General features: G+C 44.3%; 1 pseudogene; it reads left to right on the forward strand.

Annotated features, from left to right (window-relative positions):
• LOC108292371 overlaps window positions 1–15152 on the forward strand; it is a 37547-nt pseudogene extending 22395 nt beyond the window's left edge.
• The last annotated feature ends 2633 nt before the right edge of the window (window positions 15153–17785 follow it).

The following is a 17785-nucleotide window of genomic DNA, read 5'->3' on the forward strand; positions in this document are numbered from 1 at the left end:
AATGCCACTTACCTGAGATTTAAAGTGGTCAACCTGAGTCAGGAATTTCACTTTTCACTGTGTCAGGTTGCCATGCTTCCTGACTACTTCGTAACATTCTTGGAGCATATTTGAATTTGACTGTTGGACTCAAAGGTACTGATACTGCTTTAAAACCCAATGTTCTGTGCTCTTTCATGCTTCTTCCTTAAGACTGAACTACCCCGAATCACATGGAATGAAGAAAATCTCCTGCCAGAATTTGAGTGGAAAGAGGAGATGCTGCCTTCCAGTTAGGGAACAAGTCTCAGCCTATAAAATCTAGCAAATGTAGAGAACAGAAACTGGACACACTGGAAATCCCTGAGGATTTCTAACTTGTAAGTTTATGTCTGTGTTATAAATATGCTAAACTGGTTCTTCCAAATGATCCTGCCAAACCCAAAGTGCTCATCTGCAATATCTATCCAGTCTCAGTTGAAACACATTCCTGTCTCAGTCCTGGGTATCATCCATGCCTTCCCAAAACATTTTACTTCACTATTCTTTACATCTGTAATAGAGGGAGTGTTAAAAACACCTAGATTAACCACCGAGACAGATACGTCTTTCCAGGTATAGGTGTGTCCATTGCAGTCATAATACTGAGGTGTTTTCCAGCTTCTGGCACTGAAGAAAAAGAAAGGCTGAGAGAGCTCAGACTTGATCACACCAAGCAATAGTGGGACAGGATTTCTGCTCCAGAAGATCAATTTCAAGCCTGTATTGAGTTTTTGGCCTAGGATCATTTGCTTTTTGGGACAGGAGAAGGAGATACAGAAAAATCAAGCATGCATCAGGAAATCTCTTGGTCACAGCAGCCAGGTAATATGTAGGTGGAAGGAAATACTGGGACTATAATGGAGAGTCAAAGGAAGAAACAAGACAAACCTCTCTTTCTAAGCACGCGTCTTCTCCCAGATATGGAGATCATAGGCTAACGTTGACCACCTTCCATACCAGAGTGGCAGGTGGCCGAAGATCATGCATGCTGGGCATGTGAGAATGAGTGCTCTCGAGGGACCAACTGGGGTAAACTGATTTATAAACAGGTCTCTGAGCTGGTGGTTATGAACACCCTTGTTCCACCTTCAGGACTATCTTCTTCCTACAAAGGTAAGTGGAGACTCCTAAATGGCAGGGTATGTCTGAGATGTTATAGCCAATGAGATACCTTTACTATTAGTAAAGAATTTTGTATCCAGCCAAACTTAGCTTTGCAAATGAAAGATAAAGTCTTTTTTTCAGACAAACAGATGCTGAGAGAATTTACCACTATCATGCAGGGTACATTGAACTGCTATAGGAGCTCTAAACCTAGAAACAAGCCTTAAAAGACACCAGGAGCAGAACATTTTGAGAGGGAGACTTGCTCTCTTGCCAGGCTGGAGTGCTGTGATGAAATTTTGGCTCACTGCAGTCTCTGCCTCCTGGAATCAAGTAATTCTCCAAAGCCTCCTGAGTAGCTGGGACTACAGGTGTGCACCACTACACCTGGCTAATTTTTTGTATTTTAGTAGAGATGAGGTTTCACGGTGTTGGCCTCCGTCTCCTGACCTCATGATCCATCAGTCTTAAACTCCCAAAGTGCTGGTATTACAGGCATGAGCCACTGCGCCCAGCCAGAACAGACGCTTTACAAAGCACACATCTCAGAGCCTATAAAACAGTAACACAGTGGGGGAAAAAAAGGCATTCAGCCAACAAACAGCATGATGAACTGTATAGTTCCTCACATCTCAAAACATTGAATGGAAATTATTTGAATCATTCACTTAAGAGATACAGAATCGCAGAATAGATAAGAATTCACCAACCCAGTATCTTTTTACTTCAAGAAACTCACCTAACACATGAGGACTCACATAAAGAGATGAAAAAGATACTCCTTGTAAATGGACACTACTATTGGGCATAAACATATAGACCATCAACATCTACAGTTGGAATCTGTTTCTTCAGATACAGATGGTCCCTTTCATGTCAGAGTTTCAGTTACACTACTGTCTTATTGCTTATTACAGTGCCATACGTCACTTTACCACAAAACATGGTAACTGTAGGCACCATACAATAATCATCATCATCATGGAAGAGTTACCAAGAGTGAAGAACCAAGGTTTTGGTGAGTTTTCACACGCACATTCACGTCACAAAAAAAAAAAAAATGCCGTCTAAATGCTCAAAGAAAATGTTACGTTGGTGTTGATAAGTACTATGGACTGAGACCTCGGATAGTTACATCTGTACTGACCACATGCAAAATTTTCCTTGTCACTATTTCCTAAATACTACAACAACTACATACATAGCATTTCCATTCAGTAGGTATCACAGTCTAGCGATGAGTTTAAATATACAACAGGATATGCACAGGTTATTCACAAATACTACGATACTTCCCATAAGGGACTAGAGCATCCACTGATTAGACATCAGTTTGGAGTCCCCCACGGAAACCAAAGTTGCCTCTACTCTCTACTTCCAGCTGTAGCATCAACCCTCCAAGACATCAGAAACAATCGCCCAGGAGAACTATCACTGGAATGCAAGCTTGTATTTATGGCTTGTCTCTGTAGGCTGCTCCCTGGATCAGCCACCACTGTGGACTCTCCTGGATCAGGCAGCACAGGGAAGATCAGCAACAAAGCAGCTGAAGGAGAAATGCACTGTAGAACACACAGCATTCCTGCACATCCCTGTTAGGCCTGTCAGTATTGAAGGTCATAGCGTATAGTACTAACTTTGTACGGACTTTTAGTAGGGAGGAGAGAGAACCCTCATTTCTTCAGTGTAGGATTATTGGCTTATATGGAAGAGGACAGATTTTGCACAAACACTGCCTCGTGCAACAAGAATTTACTCACTCCTAGACAATTCCATAACCATTTCTTACCAAAAAAGAACCCTGTAAACACACATCTTCTCATGGCCACCAACCCACATCTACAGTTGACATTCTCCAAACACTGATGGAAATTCCTAACAAGGACAAGGGTCACGGCGGCAGTGTTTTTTAAAATCACAGCGTTTTGAGCACAACGATAGGTGACAGGAGGTATCTAACAGAAGGACAAGACATGGTAAGAAGTTTAGACTTATCACTAAAGGAGCAGTTGAGCTTGAGAGGGGATTCCCCTTTGATATAGCGGTTGCTATGTAGAAACAAAACTCAATCACCAAAGATTTGAACATCTCCAAAAATAAAGCAAAGAGGACTAATGTCTAGAAAGCATAACCAACAGCTGTTTTTCAATCCCATACAATCTCTTGCTCAGGACTTTGGGCAGGAGGTCTGTAAATCGAAGGTGAGTACTGGGTATCAAGGAGAAGCACAGTGTCACCCATAGTAAGCACAGGATCCCAGCTTTCTGATAAATCCTGTTTCTATTGGTGCCAAGTACATGTGCAAGAAAAACCTACAGGAGAAGTTCAACTTTAACTTCAACATTTAAACTTCCCTGGAGAAAATTTAAGGACCAGTGTCTGAGGCATCATGTCTGTAACAGCAAATCAAGTTAAGTACATGGAGTACTAACACACCATAACTTCTATTACATCCCCTTGAAGGAATGAGATTTGCACATTTCCTCTGTAATTTAACTCATGACATGTGAGAGATCTGACATTCAAAGGAACACAAGAGCTTTAAAGACACAATCTCACTTTGTGTTAGAGAATGAAACTTGAATGAACTTCTGTTAAAGAATGACCTAATTCTTTTTATTCTCAGATTTTTCTTATCCTGTGGGAGGGAGAGATGGTAAGGGTGAATGAAATACAGGGTGTGTAAAGGATCTCTCCCAGCTCAGGGGAAAAAAACAATCTTTCCAGCAGAGGGAAAAGCCCCCATCGTAGGAAAATGGAGGGAAAAGCTAGCCCATCTTAAAGGGAGACCCAGGCATTGGCTTCTTGAATGACTGGCTGCCCCAAGCCGTATTTTCATCCTCTAAGCCAACTTGCTTTTATGCAGAGTCCTATTTTGGCTGAGCCAAGAAATTCATGCCTTGGGGTAGGGGAAAAAGTGACTAGTAAGGTTGATGGCCAATGACCAGAGTATACCCCAGAAGGACATTCTGAGTTTCATTATTCTTGGCTCAAAGTCCCCAGCAGGATTGAGCCTCAGTCACCTCCACAAAGGAGGAACTCAATCCTGCCTGCTCTAATGGCTGCTCTTCTCCCTGTCCTCAGTTCCATATCCCTCCTCCTCTGTACTGCCTCAGCCCATTTCCAAAGAAGGCACTGAATATGCCACAGATTCATGAACTCCTAAGATTTCCATATTCTAGTCCTAGAAGCTGTGAACATGTTTTGGGCCATGACAATGGGGAAGTCAGGGGACAGATGGAATTAACCTTGCCAGTATCAGCTAAGATGCAGAGCTATTTCTGAATTACACAGGAGGTCCTTGGTCATCCAAAGTTGATTCAACAGAGAAAGAAGATGGAGGAAGCAGAATGAGAATTGAATTTCAAGACACAGAGCAGCTGTCCAAGCTTCTGAAGCCAAAAACGGAGCCAAAAGTCAAGAATCATGGGGTGCTAAAAAGTGGGGAAGGGTAAAGGAAACAGACTGTCCACTAGTAAACCAGGTAAGATCCAACTATTACTATACCTTCCTTTGTCTAAGGGAAAGGAGTTTCTATCTATGGATCTCCATCACTCTAATTTAAGCAGGCAACTTGGTCCTCACCTGTTATAGCAGATATAGGGAGTTGATGCAAGTCTTGTCTAGAATACTTATTTTATAACCTACTTTGAAGATAGCCAGAGTAAGTCATGTATATTTCCCTTCTATTTCATATAAGTACTCATAACTCATCCTTCCCTGAGAAAACTCCTCAGGAAAAAATTGGAGGCAATTCAATTGATGTCATTCTAGCATCCCAGTAGAAATGTTGTATACATTATTAAATGCATACTTGTAATTTTGTGTTTGAAATGAACATGCATCAATGCCATGGAGGATGTATCTTACATTTTACAGAACAAAAGTAGATCCTGATTATTTAGGTTTTCTGTGGAAAAAAAAAACAAATATATAGTTAAAAACCCACCCCCCCAAAATTGTGGTTGGAATAACTTCCTCACTAGATTCCAACAGTCAAGAGATGATACCAGTTATTCCAGACAACAAAGAAATGGCAGCATTTCTCAAAATATCATCCTCTCTTGACAACCAGTTGGACTAAGACAGCAGGAAGCATTCTCACCATTTCCATGCTAGACAGGCTAGAACTAGTAGATGATCCCATTTCAGGGTGGACCATGATGTCCCTGCACTTCATGAGCTGCAGGTCAGTACAGCACCAGGAGAGGCAGACCTTTCTGAGGACTGACAACCAGTAAGTCTTTCTCACAGACCACACTGACACTCTCCACTCTCCCTTTATGGAGCCATTATTAGGCTGCCTCAATCACCTCCTCTCAAAAAAAGTATTGGCAAAAAAGGTTTAAAATAGTCCCAGACTTGGAGAACAAAAAACAATAGTTGAATCCAGGTCACAGAAGACAAATATGGATGATACTTGTGCCTCAAATAGCCAGGCAGCCCTAGCATTTACACAACACAAGGATGGGAATAATTTCAAATCATGCCCCTTGGATCAGAGATGACTGAGCTTTTCCTTCCCAAAAGAGACTGTGCTACTGCTGCCTTTATGAGCACCACCCCAGACTGACAGAGACAACAAGCTTCTGTGGATATCCAAGGCACCAGAAAAGCCAAGCTCAAGCTGCTAGAACCATGTTCTGCATTACTCTGTCTCCTCTGGGTTAGTTTCTAAAATACTGCATCTACTACTGACTTGAGGAACTGCCACAGCAGATTTAAATCTCTCACCATGGGAAACTCCCTGCTCGCTTCAAGGTAAACACTGATTCAGTTTAAAACTCTGCTGAACATTCTAGAGAAGACAGTCATAGAAGAGCTCTATGCAAATATAGGGCATATAATTAACAGAACACTTCAGTTTCCAGGCATGAGGGAGGAGTATCTCTTCCCCTCTATGGTTTAAGAATCAGGCAGAGGACATTGCATGTCCTTAGAACTCCTGAGCCTTCGATGCACCTGCGAGCAGATCTCATGCTGGAGGAATAAGGCCAGTTTACCAGCCCTATCAAAACTGACCAAGCAGTTGTTCTTTGCCTAGCTGGAACATCAGGCATTTTCAGTTCTATACACATTCCAGACATTTCCCTGATCTGATAGACTTTTGGACTGAAGGATGGGTTGTATACAGGCATTTCAGTGCAGGTAGCCTGACACAAATTACCTCCAGAGAGAACTCACTGTCCCAATCTCAGCTACTGAGAACTTTCCTTGCTCCAGCTGTGGAACTATCCTGCTTGGATGAAGAAGCCTAAAGGCAGAAGAATGTTCATGATAAAACCCAAAGCAGTACCTGTTACTGCAGAGCTGCTCATGGGACATTGGGCACCTCTCATGAGGACCCTGTAGGAAGCTCCATCAGCCTAAGCCCCAGGCCTCACCTCGTTCTTATGAGATCGCAACACATGTGTCTTCTGGTGACCGAATAGACAAGGCATTTTACTATCCATTGTATTATGGTAACTGCTCACAATGAAGCATAAGATAGCCAATTCTGTCACTGTCCTAAGTTCCCTGGCTTGGACATTTCTCAGCCTAGATACAAATTCAAGTCCAGCAGAGGTAGCATAAATTAGACACTGCAGGAGAGCAGTTACCTGGTTGGACTCAGGGTGTGCTTACAGGAACGTAGCAATCATAGCCATCAGAATCACAGCTGCACAGGCAAGAACCTGCAAAAACTGCCTTATACATGTATGGGAATCACAGGACCCACTCAGAGCTGCTGCATACATCCTACGGTGGGGGAACTCCAGTGAGACACTCTCCATGAGGGGCTTGATTAGGGGTCAACTGGGAAGGAACCCAGGGTCAGGCCAGAGCATCTTCAAACCTCAGCATTCAGGGAAAAGGACGCATGCAGCATGGAAGGTAAAAGGCACTGTTTTCCTCATGGCTGGCATTCCCACTTCCTCTAATTGGAGAAACAGTGGCAAGCTAATCAAATGGGACAAGTGTCAGCATTTTAATTTCTCAATCATATTCTTCCTAAAAGCCCTTCAGAGCAGGATGGAGGATCATCGGGACTTCAGGAATTTGGGCTCAGGGTTACATCCCTACCATGTACTTGGGAATCGAAACCCATGTGTCATCATTCTCAAACAACCACAACCAATGGGAAATCAGGATGAAAGGCACTGTCACCTGAAGGATCTGCCACTTTATGGCACTCCATTTACCTACCTTGAAGACAGCCCCTGAGAGATGACCTTGTGCTAAGTTAGGGAGGAGCCAGAGATTTGTCAACCCATGTGAGTGAATCTGAGTTGGAGATATGTGAGGCCAGGCTCACATGAACACTGCCCGTGTAACCACATCCTGTGGCCTCATCTAGAGAGAAATCAGAGCCAAAGCCTCTTCCACAATATCCAGAGGGTGAGAACCTCACTTGGACCATGTCAGATACACAGGGAAGTCAAGAACCTCTGACAAGACATAAGCAGCAAGAGTATCAGGCAGACAAGTTAAGGGACATCCTGGCTGTGACTACAAGGGTTTGGCAGAATGCAGATTACACAAAACCCACAAATACTTGCAGAAAGTTAAGGTAAAGTAGCCTTGGAATCCCTCTCCTCGTTCCATCTAAAACCACCCAGACCTTGGTGCCTGAAACAACCTGGAACAAGGGTTAGACATTGCAGTGAACACAGCAGGACCATGGTTCCAATATACCTCTCTTTGCATTGATGCAGTCTTGGATGTTTCTGAAGATGTCACATCCCAAAGCCAGCCTTCATTACAATCCACAGGGCTTAACACAAGGTGAAGACCCTTCACAAGAGGAGGGAGGTCAGTCTTCTGCTATGTAACATGAAGAATCATACTGTAGGACGAATTTTCTCCCTTTACTAAAGGAAAAATAATTTTGTCCCTTTCTTAAAGATTCCAGGAATGTTGGAATCTTTTGGAATGCATAGGCAGGTGCGGCAGCAGCTGGGAAGCTCAGTGACATCTTTGTGACCTCCATGTTGTCTGCACAGCTTTGCAGAATGGCACCATGTTTGCAGTCCTATCCCACCAGAACACTTTGCTATGACCTTTTCTCAAGGTGAGGGCTCTAACATTTTCTCTAAATTCAACCAAGACTGCTCAGCCTCGGGCACAAGGAGACATTTAAGCTGTGCAGAGATTGAGCTTCATCAACAAGATAGACCAAGTTGGAGACCCACATGTTTCTAGCTAGGGCCTTCTGAGATGTATTTGATGTGGTTCTGTTGAGCACTCCCAGAGGGACTGAGCCACACACAGCCTAGCTGTGATCAGCTCAATGCTCTGCCCACCTCTGGCTGGTGACCTCACCCTGTCTCTCACTCAGCATTTCACCCTGGGTTTCTGGGATCACTTCCACAATATCATCTACCTCAAGCCTATAGCACTTGGGATTGGAATTTATCAAGTCCAGACTAAAGCGCTCCAATTTCCCATCACACTGGAAAGGAGAGGACTCTTAACTCTTCTTTCACAGGCAAGGTCACGATGGAAGTGCCCAATTATGTCACAAATGAATTCAAGCACATGTTTGAATTTCTAATTGAAATTACAATGACAAATTTTGTTCATTAAATTCCAAACTTATTTGTGTTAATGTCTGAAAGACAGCTTAGCAAATCTTCTCTAGAAGAAATAAGATGTATACAGTATTACTCAGTGATTCTGTAATTTAATCCTCCTACCACCAGTACAAGTCAAAGCCTCTTCTCTTCCTTTATACAGAAAAGGTGCACATTTTTCTAGACAACCCCTAAGAAAGACACAACCCCCCAATCGTTGCAGTAGGCTACCTTTCATTGAAACATTTTCAGATTTGAAGCATAGCTCAGCTTAGAGGCAGATACAGCCTTATTTATGGCGATTACCAAATTCCCAGGACACTGTCTAAGTCAAATCCACTATTCTGAGAAGCACCAGCTGAACAAGGCCTGAAGTGGAAACAAATTCCTTAAAGGGACATCTGTGAACAAAGCCACATATTGCCAACAGACCACATCACTAGGAGTCAAGCTAGAAAAATTCACCATTGCTCAGCAGAGAAGCCAGGCAGTGCCCAGTAACACTGGGTAACTGTAAGCAGAGAGCTACGGAGGAGAGACAGGCCAGGTCCTTCTTCAAGCATTTTTTCCCTAGTGCAATGGTCATCCCTGGAAGTTTAACACCCATGACCACCTGTGCCTAAACCACAGGATTAGAACTGTTGAGATGCAAAGATGCTGAGATGGATCTATCAGAACAGAGGTAGAAACCTAAGATAAGTCTGTACACACCCATTTCTTCATTCACTCAAGGAATATTTTTCAAAGCTGCAGACCCAGCTAACAGAACCAAAGAAGGTCCTTGGTTCAATAGATTTACTGAATTCAACAACAGATCCACACCAAGTAGCACACACCTGGCCATGCATCAATAGGGAACAAAGTGTATCCCTCAGGACAGAGGTGAACCAAAAAAAATACAAGTATAAACCTTCTGAAGTACAATAGACAGTTTTCATACAGCAGCATATGAGGCCTGGCTCCTTCCCCCGGTACCAGTGTCAGTACCTCCTTAGCCCCCAAGTCTACCAAATTCCAGGTCAAGAATCTGGAAGATCCGGTTAGGCAGACTTAATCTAGCCAACCCTGACCCATGCTATACTATGCCAAGAATCCCAATAAGCTAAAAATGCAGCTTATTTTTCTCTTGTGGGCAGGACTTTAAATCGGCAGGACAGAAGGATTAAGACTTTTACATAGAACATGGTATCAAGGTGGATCCCATCTACCTTTGCAGAAGGCATTACAAGAGGAACGGCCCTGTCATGAATGGAACTGGCCTGCCACCCCTGTTACAGCATAGGCTGTGCAACTGTGCCCTGGAGCTAGAATGCAAACCTTGATTCTGTATCCAAGACATTAAGCAGGAAGCTTTTCTAACTAGACACATCCTTCATCAACCCACTCACACCAAGAAAGAAAATCAGAGCTGGTCTATAAAGAGGACAGACTGCTATGACCATAGGCAGCTGCACTTGGGGCTCACCCTAAGAACATCGGGAGGAGGGAAAAGAGACTTGGAAGGGCCAGTGCTACAGCATGAATGTTGCCGGGCCCTTAAACTCTATGCTTGACCACAGCAAAGGGAGCAATGGTGGGGAAGACTGAACACCAGAGACTGAGGTCTCAAGACATAGGAGAGCCAGTGGGGAAAGACTCTGGTGACCCAGACCCAATCAATACTTACCCCATATAGTCAATGTTATGAGCCTGAAATGGAGTGAGTTTCTCTACCAGAAGAGCAAAGTAGTGAGAAACCTCACGGGAAGCATGGTAAATCCTTTGGCTTAATAATGACCCTCATGTGGAAACAAAATCAGGTTCAGTCAGGCAGGGGTCAGAGAACAACCTAGACTATATTCAGAGGCTGAGATAATAGAAGAGAAAACCCATGGAGGATTGCAAAATTAGAACCAAACACATTAGTGAGCAGCTTACATGGGAAGACAGTACCGGGTATGGTGGATACAGGCACCTGGGTTAGTCCTGCCAGGACCGCAAACAAGAGAAGAGGTCCACAGCAGCTTATTCAACCATACACATTTCAATTAGAAGCCAGAGTCTTTTGGCTGGAATCTCAATTCCAACCCACCCCTCCAACTCAAGAGAGCAAAGAAAGTGGTAATGTTGGAGGGAAAAATAAATTCTGACAAAAAGATCAATGGCTCAATTTGAAATGGGATGACAACTGTTCTTAGAAGCTCAGTACCATGTGAAAGCACACACAATCTAAATGTTAAAATAGTTTGAATCTAATTTATTCCTAAGAAGCATGTTCTATAGCAGTAAGTAAAAATTGACATCTTACAAGAATGGAAATCTGACCAAGAGTATGCATTACATTCCCATGTGCATTGCAAATTTCAGCAGCTCTAACAGCTTATTACAAGTGATATAGAAAGAAAATAGATGATATTTTAGCTGTTGCTTCAAACAGCCTCGCCTCTTCCCTGTGATAGAAAGCATGAGACTTAAAGGACAAAACATCCTTTGAATATAATGATCAGTCATCTCTATTCTTTATTCTCATTCTCAAGTCCCTAATAGAAACAGATGTTGCAGGAGACAGTTATAGGACAAGGGTGAAAGATAAAGGGGTGTGTAGCAGCTCTCCCAGAAGTAGAAAGTCCCCATATCACAGTAAGGAAGAGTGTGGAGCTTTTTCTGCAGTAGGCACTGAGCTTGTCTTCTGCTGAGACAGAAACGCAGGCAGTTGCACATTCTACTTGAATGACTGAGCTACCCCAGGCCATGTCCTCATCCTCTCAGCTAGCTTGTTTTCCTGCAAGGTACCCCAGAAATTCAGGGGAATAGATATCTGGGGTAAGAAGAAAATTAACAACATGTTACAGAGGTAGTGGGTTAAACTGGAATGTAGCCTCCAGGAGGGAGGTTCTGAGATCAATTGCTCATGTTTCCTGCAGGTTCCCCAGCAGGGTTGAGTCTTGGTTACCTCCATCAGTGACCAGCTCAATCCTAAGCCCTCTTCAATGGCTGCCCTACTTTGTCACCCTTTCACTCTCCTCTGGGCTTCCTTGGATCACTTTCAAATAAGGAACCCATAGAGTACGCAGATGAAGGATCCTCTAAATCCTCATCCAAGTCCTGAGATCCCGTGAATGTGTTATGCTACATGGCAGTGGGGGAATGAAGGGGAGAGATGGAACGGAGCTTGCTCATCTTGTTTGAAAGTACAGAGATTCCCTGGATTTCCCAGGGCAGCAATGTCAGGAAAGTGCTTCCAGTGTGCAAGTGGGAGAGGCAGGGAAGATTGGAGGCGAGAGTCAGGATTCCAGATGTGGCGCTCACTGGGCAGCCAGAGCTGGTCCCACCTGAAGGTGACAGAAGAGGCTGAAGAGGGTTCCACACCGAAGGTTACAGAAGGAGCCACAAGGTAAGGAATGCAGGGGTCTCTAAAGGTAGCTAAAGGCATGAAACACATTGTCCAACAGAGCAGCCCAGTTCAAAAGACAACCTTGCCAACACCTTCATTTTTGCCAAATGACTATTTTAAACCCTCTCATCTCTCTACAACAATTTATATTTAAACTCCTAATGCTATGGTGACTTCACAGTACCACGGGAAATATAGCACCTGTTCAAAATGACATGTGGAACTGAAGTGGCATCGGGCAGGAGATGACCTTAAGGTGAGATGCTCTAAGCCCCTGTCACGTCCACATAAAGGCTGCTGGAGGGCGTCTCGGAGGGGCAGCAGCCCCAGTGCTGGGGAAGCTCCCGCTGTTTAGCCAGGTTGGGAAGGAGATATCAAAGGTGTCCGAGATGTCTCCTTCCTGGGGGAGTTAGGAGAAATCTCCACTCCAAGCTCTTGTGGTAGGCCTGAAGGCTGTCAGAGAGGTCAGCAGACATTGGGGGCTTAATTGTCTCTCTGTGGTGCTGTGCTTCAGTGGTCACGTTCCATGTCCACTTTCAGGTTCTACTTTTACACCTGGTCCCTCCTTTTCTTAAAAGATATAATTAGTAATGCTAAAGTAAATCTTAATGTCCTTGTTTTTTCTTGAGAAGTATAAAAAATTGCTGACACAAGGTTTTCTCCTCCCTCAGCTGCTTCAAAGTTCTGGCTCCTATCTCCAAGACACGTGATTTACTTAACCCTATCACTGACCACCAATGCCTTGCCCTACCTACCCTGCCCCCTGCTTTGTACTCAATAAAAGTCAGAGAGCATCCAGGAACTTGGGGCCACTGCCGGACTCTGCGCTTTGGCTGGCAGTGGACCCCTGGGCCCAAACTCCGTTTTCTCTTTTTTGGTGTCTTGTAACTTATTTCCACAGTTTCTCATCTCCACACCTGTAGAGAGGGGCTCACAGCACCCTGTAGGGCTGGTCCCTATAGGAACACAACTCCTCATGTAGAGGACATTTATCAACAAACCCACATTTGCCCAACATGCTACGCCATGTCACGGGTAATCCAGCTACAGAAACTCACTGTGGCTCCACAGACGCCAAGCAGTGCCTAAAGGAATGTTTACAGAATTGGCTCTATGCTGTTTCACGTGAAGTGACAGCAATATGATAGGTGGTAAAATATATCCTTGCAGTAACTGGTAACAACACAAATCGGGGTCTCATAAGGGCTAGTTAGATTTTATCTTTTAAGATGGGCCCCAACAGTTCTCACAGGCAGATCCTGTACCAGGAGCTGCCAGGGAGACACAGGCAAGGTTGTCCAAACCGTTCTGCCCCAGGGCAGTGGTCACCCCAGAAGGTATCTGGCCCTTGATGGACTGTGTGGGAAACACAAATGGGCAGGGGGAAATGCAAGGGTACTGTGTCCTTTAAAATAGGGGTAGCGCCCCAAGATAACTTGTACACAGCCACAGGTTCACCCAAAGAACAGCCTGAAAAGCTGAACGCCCATCTTAGAAAAAGGGTTCTATGTAACACTCAATTTTGTAAACTATAGCAAGATGCACAGAACGTAGAACGTATCTGTTCATACCTGGATCAGGAACAAGCTGCCTTTCTTGTGACATGCACAAGTATCAAGAAAACAAGAATTGAAAACTCTCACGAATACAGTGGATTGAGTTTCCACACAGCAATATAGGATGCCTCACTCTCTGACCCCCCTGTCAGTTTCCTGATCTGTGAAATGACTGAGCTACAAGGCAAGGATCTAAACTACGTATTCCCACCTCCTCATACATCTCTGGGTCTCAGGCTTCTGAAGACATGAAGCTTTTTATCCTGTGATCCTAGATCACAACATGGATGCTGTGACACCTTCCATTTAGACTATGGGGAGGGTCCCATACAGATGGACCAGGAGGTTCTCTGCTCTTCATGAACTGCAGGTCAGCATAGCACCAGGAGACTGATCATTTCTTTTACTGAGGACTATCAGCAAATCTTTCTCACTAACTGTTCTGAATATTCTCCACCCTCTGCCCCAACTGTCAGAACCACCTCCCCACCAAATTATCACCTTACAAATCTGAAAGAGTCCTACACCTGGAAAGCAAGACCAGCAGCTGCTTCCATATTCAGAAGAGAACCCCAGCTCACATTCGTGCCCCCAAGAGCCTGGCAGGCCCAGCACTCCCCACCATGGGGATGGGAATGATGTCAAAATCCTGCCCCTTCGATGGGAGACCACTGAGCCCTTCTTACCCAGAGGTGGTGGTGCGGTTGCCACCACCATCAACACCATCTCTAGATTTTCTGAGACAACATTCAGGTGTTACCATGGGTACCAAAAGAGAAAGGCAGAAGGCTCCAGCACCAAGTATTCTGTATTGGATCTGTCTCTTCTAGGTGAGTTGAAAGTTCCACACCCATCACCAACTTGAGATACTTCTGGGTTATTTAAATCTGTCAGCACAAGGAACTACTTGCTGGTGAATAGTGGCTGAGACCTTGACCTGCTGAATGATCAACAGGGAAGAGATAGATGGAGAAAGAAGAGTTCCAAGGGGATACTGTGGCTTAGTGGCCATTGAGAAAGCAGCATTTTCCAGGCACCAGGTGGGTATGTATCATCTTCCTGCATGGTCTAAGAGGTAGAAAGAAAACCACATTTCTCAAGTGCTTCCTAGCCTTCAATACCAATGCTAAACTGGGTCTCAAAAAGGACTGGGTCAGTGGACCAGCCCTATTGAAACTAACAAGGCGGCTGTCCCTTGCCTAGTCAGAAAGGAGGAGTTTTTCAGCTCTCTCCATGGACTGCACTTTGCCAAGCCCTGATGGAATTTCAGGCCAGAGGGTATGCTAGGTACAGAACTCAAAGCCAGCAGCCTGGAATGACTTGTCTTTACAGCAGACCCTAGTTTATGAAACTGAGCTGAGATTTTTTCTGGCTCCAAGCTGTGGAATTACTCTGAACAAATGGAGCAGCTTGAAGGAAACAATGATCAGGATAGAACCTAAGGAAGCACCTGTCAGTGCAGAGCAGCCATTGGATGCTGGGCAACTCTCCCATCAGGACCCCTTTGGAGGCTCCATCAGCCTCTTTGTTCCAGGATCCAATTAGTCCTCACGAGATCCCAATTTGTGTTGTCACCCTTTACTGCAAGGATATGGTATTTTACTACCTATCATATTGCTGTCTCTTCACATGAAACCGCATAAAGCCAATTCTGTACAAGTTTCTTTAGTAAGTTGGAGCACACTAACAGTTCACACAGCCTGGGAGAAGGTACCTAGCCCAAACACATCTAAAGAGCTTTAGTTGATCAAATTCATTTGGGATGACAACAGTTCTTAGAAGCTCACAGGACAGAGCACATCTTGAAATGTAATGCAGTTGGGATTATGTTTGTTCCCAAACAAGGCATGGTATATGGCAATGAAAACCAATGGCTGACATGCAATACATTCTGTAAGGCAGTCTAACCAACAACCGGCACTACACCAATGAGTTTCACAGATTTCTACAGCACTTGCCATGTTAGCACATGACACACAACAGGAGGTAGACGAAGGTTTAGCTCTAGTCATACAATCTCAACTATTTTCTGTGGGGGAAGAAAGTATGAGATTTAAGACAAGTCATTCATTGAATAAAATCTTTCCACTTTCTGCATCCTGAGATGTTTAATAGAAACAGACATTACAGGAGATAAAGAACAAGGGGGAATGAGATACAGTGGTGTATGAGCAGCTCTCCCTAGGAGGAGAAAGCCTCCATCACAGGAAGATGGAGTGAACAGCTCCTTGCTATAGTATGGGCTGAGCTTGTCTATCTTCCACTGAGCAGGGGGAGACCCGGGCTGTGTCCCATTCTACTTGAATGACTGGGCCACTCCAGGCCACAACCTCACCCTCTGGGTCCATGGTTTTCATGGAGTGTCACAGCTCAGCAGCTCAGGGTAAAGTGTTACTTTAGTTTAAGGGGAAGCCTCAACAGAGTTGGTGGGAAACAGACTCTTGGCCCCAAGAAAGACATTCTGAATGCAGTATTCATGGCTCCTCTGGATCCCCCATCAAGATTGAGCCTCGGTCACCTCTAAGTGACCAGCTCTATCCTACCCCATTGGAAGCATATCTTGCCAGCCAGTCCCTGATTCACCATTCTCTGGGTTTCCTGGCATCACTTCAAGGTGAAGTACCAAGGAAAGCAGCCAGAGACAGTCCTCTAAAGTCCATGTTCCCATCCTGGAAAGCTGTGAACACATGATGCTACACAGAGATGGTGAATTAGTACAAAAGGCATTAGTTTGTAGTCAGCTGACTTCAATCATCGTCCTGACAAGGGGCTCCCCTGACCAAACCCAGGAGGGTCTTTCCCTTAATGTGATAAAAAGGAAGATAGAGGAAGAATTGGAGGCAACAGTTAGAATAAATTATAAATCAATGCATGGTGCAGACTCATCACCAATAAGATCCAGACTGAGGATTAAGACGCCACAAGTCATGTTTAACCGGGGGGTCTAAAAGTGGCTTAGTGAGGAAACTGCATTTCTGGCTGCTTCAGAGACCAATCTTGCTAACAATTTCATTTTCTCTAAATGAAACATATTTCAAACTTCTGATTTCTGTAACTGCAAGCAAGGTGATTCAAGCTCCATACTCAGTGTTCATTTGTGATGCCATAAAAAATACAGCACCTGTGAAATTTAGTTTCAACGTTCATGGAAATCCACAATCCTTCACTTTGTTTACTTTGCATTTCACGTAGGAGCCGTCAGATCTGTTTCTCTGACAACCCTGCATCAAGAAAGGCCAAGAAAATTGTAACGAATCTTAGCATTCCAGGGTAGAAATATCAGAAATATTGATATTCATTTAGATATCAAATGTGTGACGTACAAATGCCCACAAGAGAATAGATTTAGACTTTCAATGAAAAGCTCAACTGAAATTTCTAAGCTTGCTCTGGGCCCAGGCTATTTCCACACTGGATTCTACCAGCAGCTAAGGTAGAAATGTATCATATGCAGATTGTTTCAAATTTAAGTCAGACCTCTTAAAAAGGGCATTCTTTCCTAACAACTAGGTTGACTGAGTTAGACAACTGGGAGCTAAAATCCTCCATCATAGAGAAGATTCCATTTCAGAGTGAGCCACGAGGTCCCTGCTGTTCATGAGCTGTCAGTCAGCACAGCTCCCACAAGCAGAACATTCCTCACCCAGCACCCAGGAATAGTTGTCCTGACACATTGCTCACTCCAAGATTCCTCCACCCTCCCTCTATGGCAACCACTTTCCAGGCTCTGGGAAACACTTCCCCAGAACCTGAAAATAGCAAAGGCCTGGGAAGCAAAACCAGCAGCTCCTTCCACATCAGAAGAGAGCCCTTTGGTTCACCCTTGGGCCCCAGGAACAACACAGCCAAGCACTTTAACATCCTGGTGATGGGAATGGTTTTAGAAACATGCTTCTTGGATTCAAGACTAGAACCTTTCTTGTGCAGCAAAGCTCCTGAGCTGACCGCAATCGGCACTGCACCCAGACTTTGTGGGACAGTCCATATCGGTGTTTGCACAGGCATCAGAAGAGAGCCAAAGGTTTCCAGTACAGTGCATTCTGCCCTCAGTCCTTTGCCTCCTCCGGGTGTGTTTAAGCTGTTGCATCTGCGACTGACCTTTCTGAGAAAGTGCCAGAGCAGATTTAAATCATCAGATGGAATTACTTGCTCCTATGAAGGTGAAAAATCAATCTGGA

The sequence above is a fragment of the Cebus imitator genome, unplaced genomic scaffold (genome assembly GCF_001604975.1).
Source record: "Cebus imitator isolate Cc_AM_T3 unplaced genomic scaffold, Cebus_imitator-1.0 Scaffold488, whole genome shotgun sequence".
Lineage (NCBI taxonomy): Eukaryota > Metazoa > Chordata > Mammalia > Primates > Cebidae > Cebus > Cebus imitator.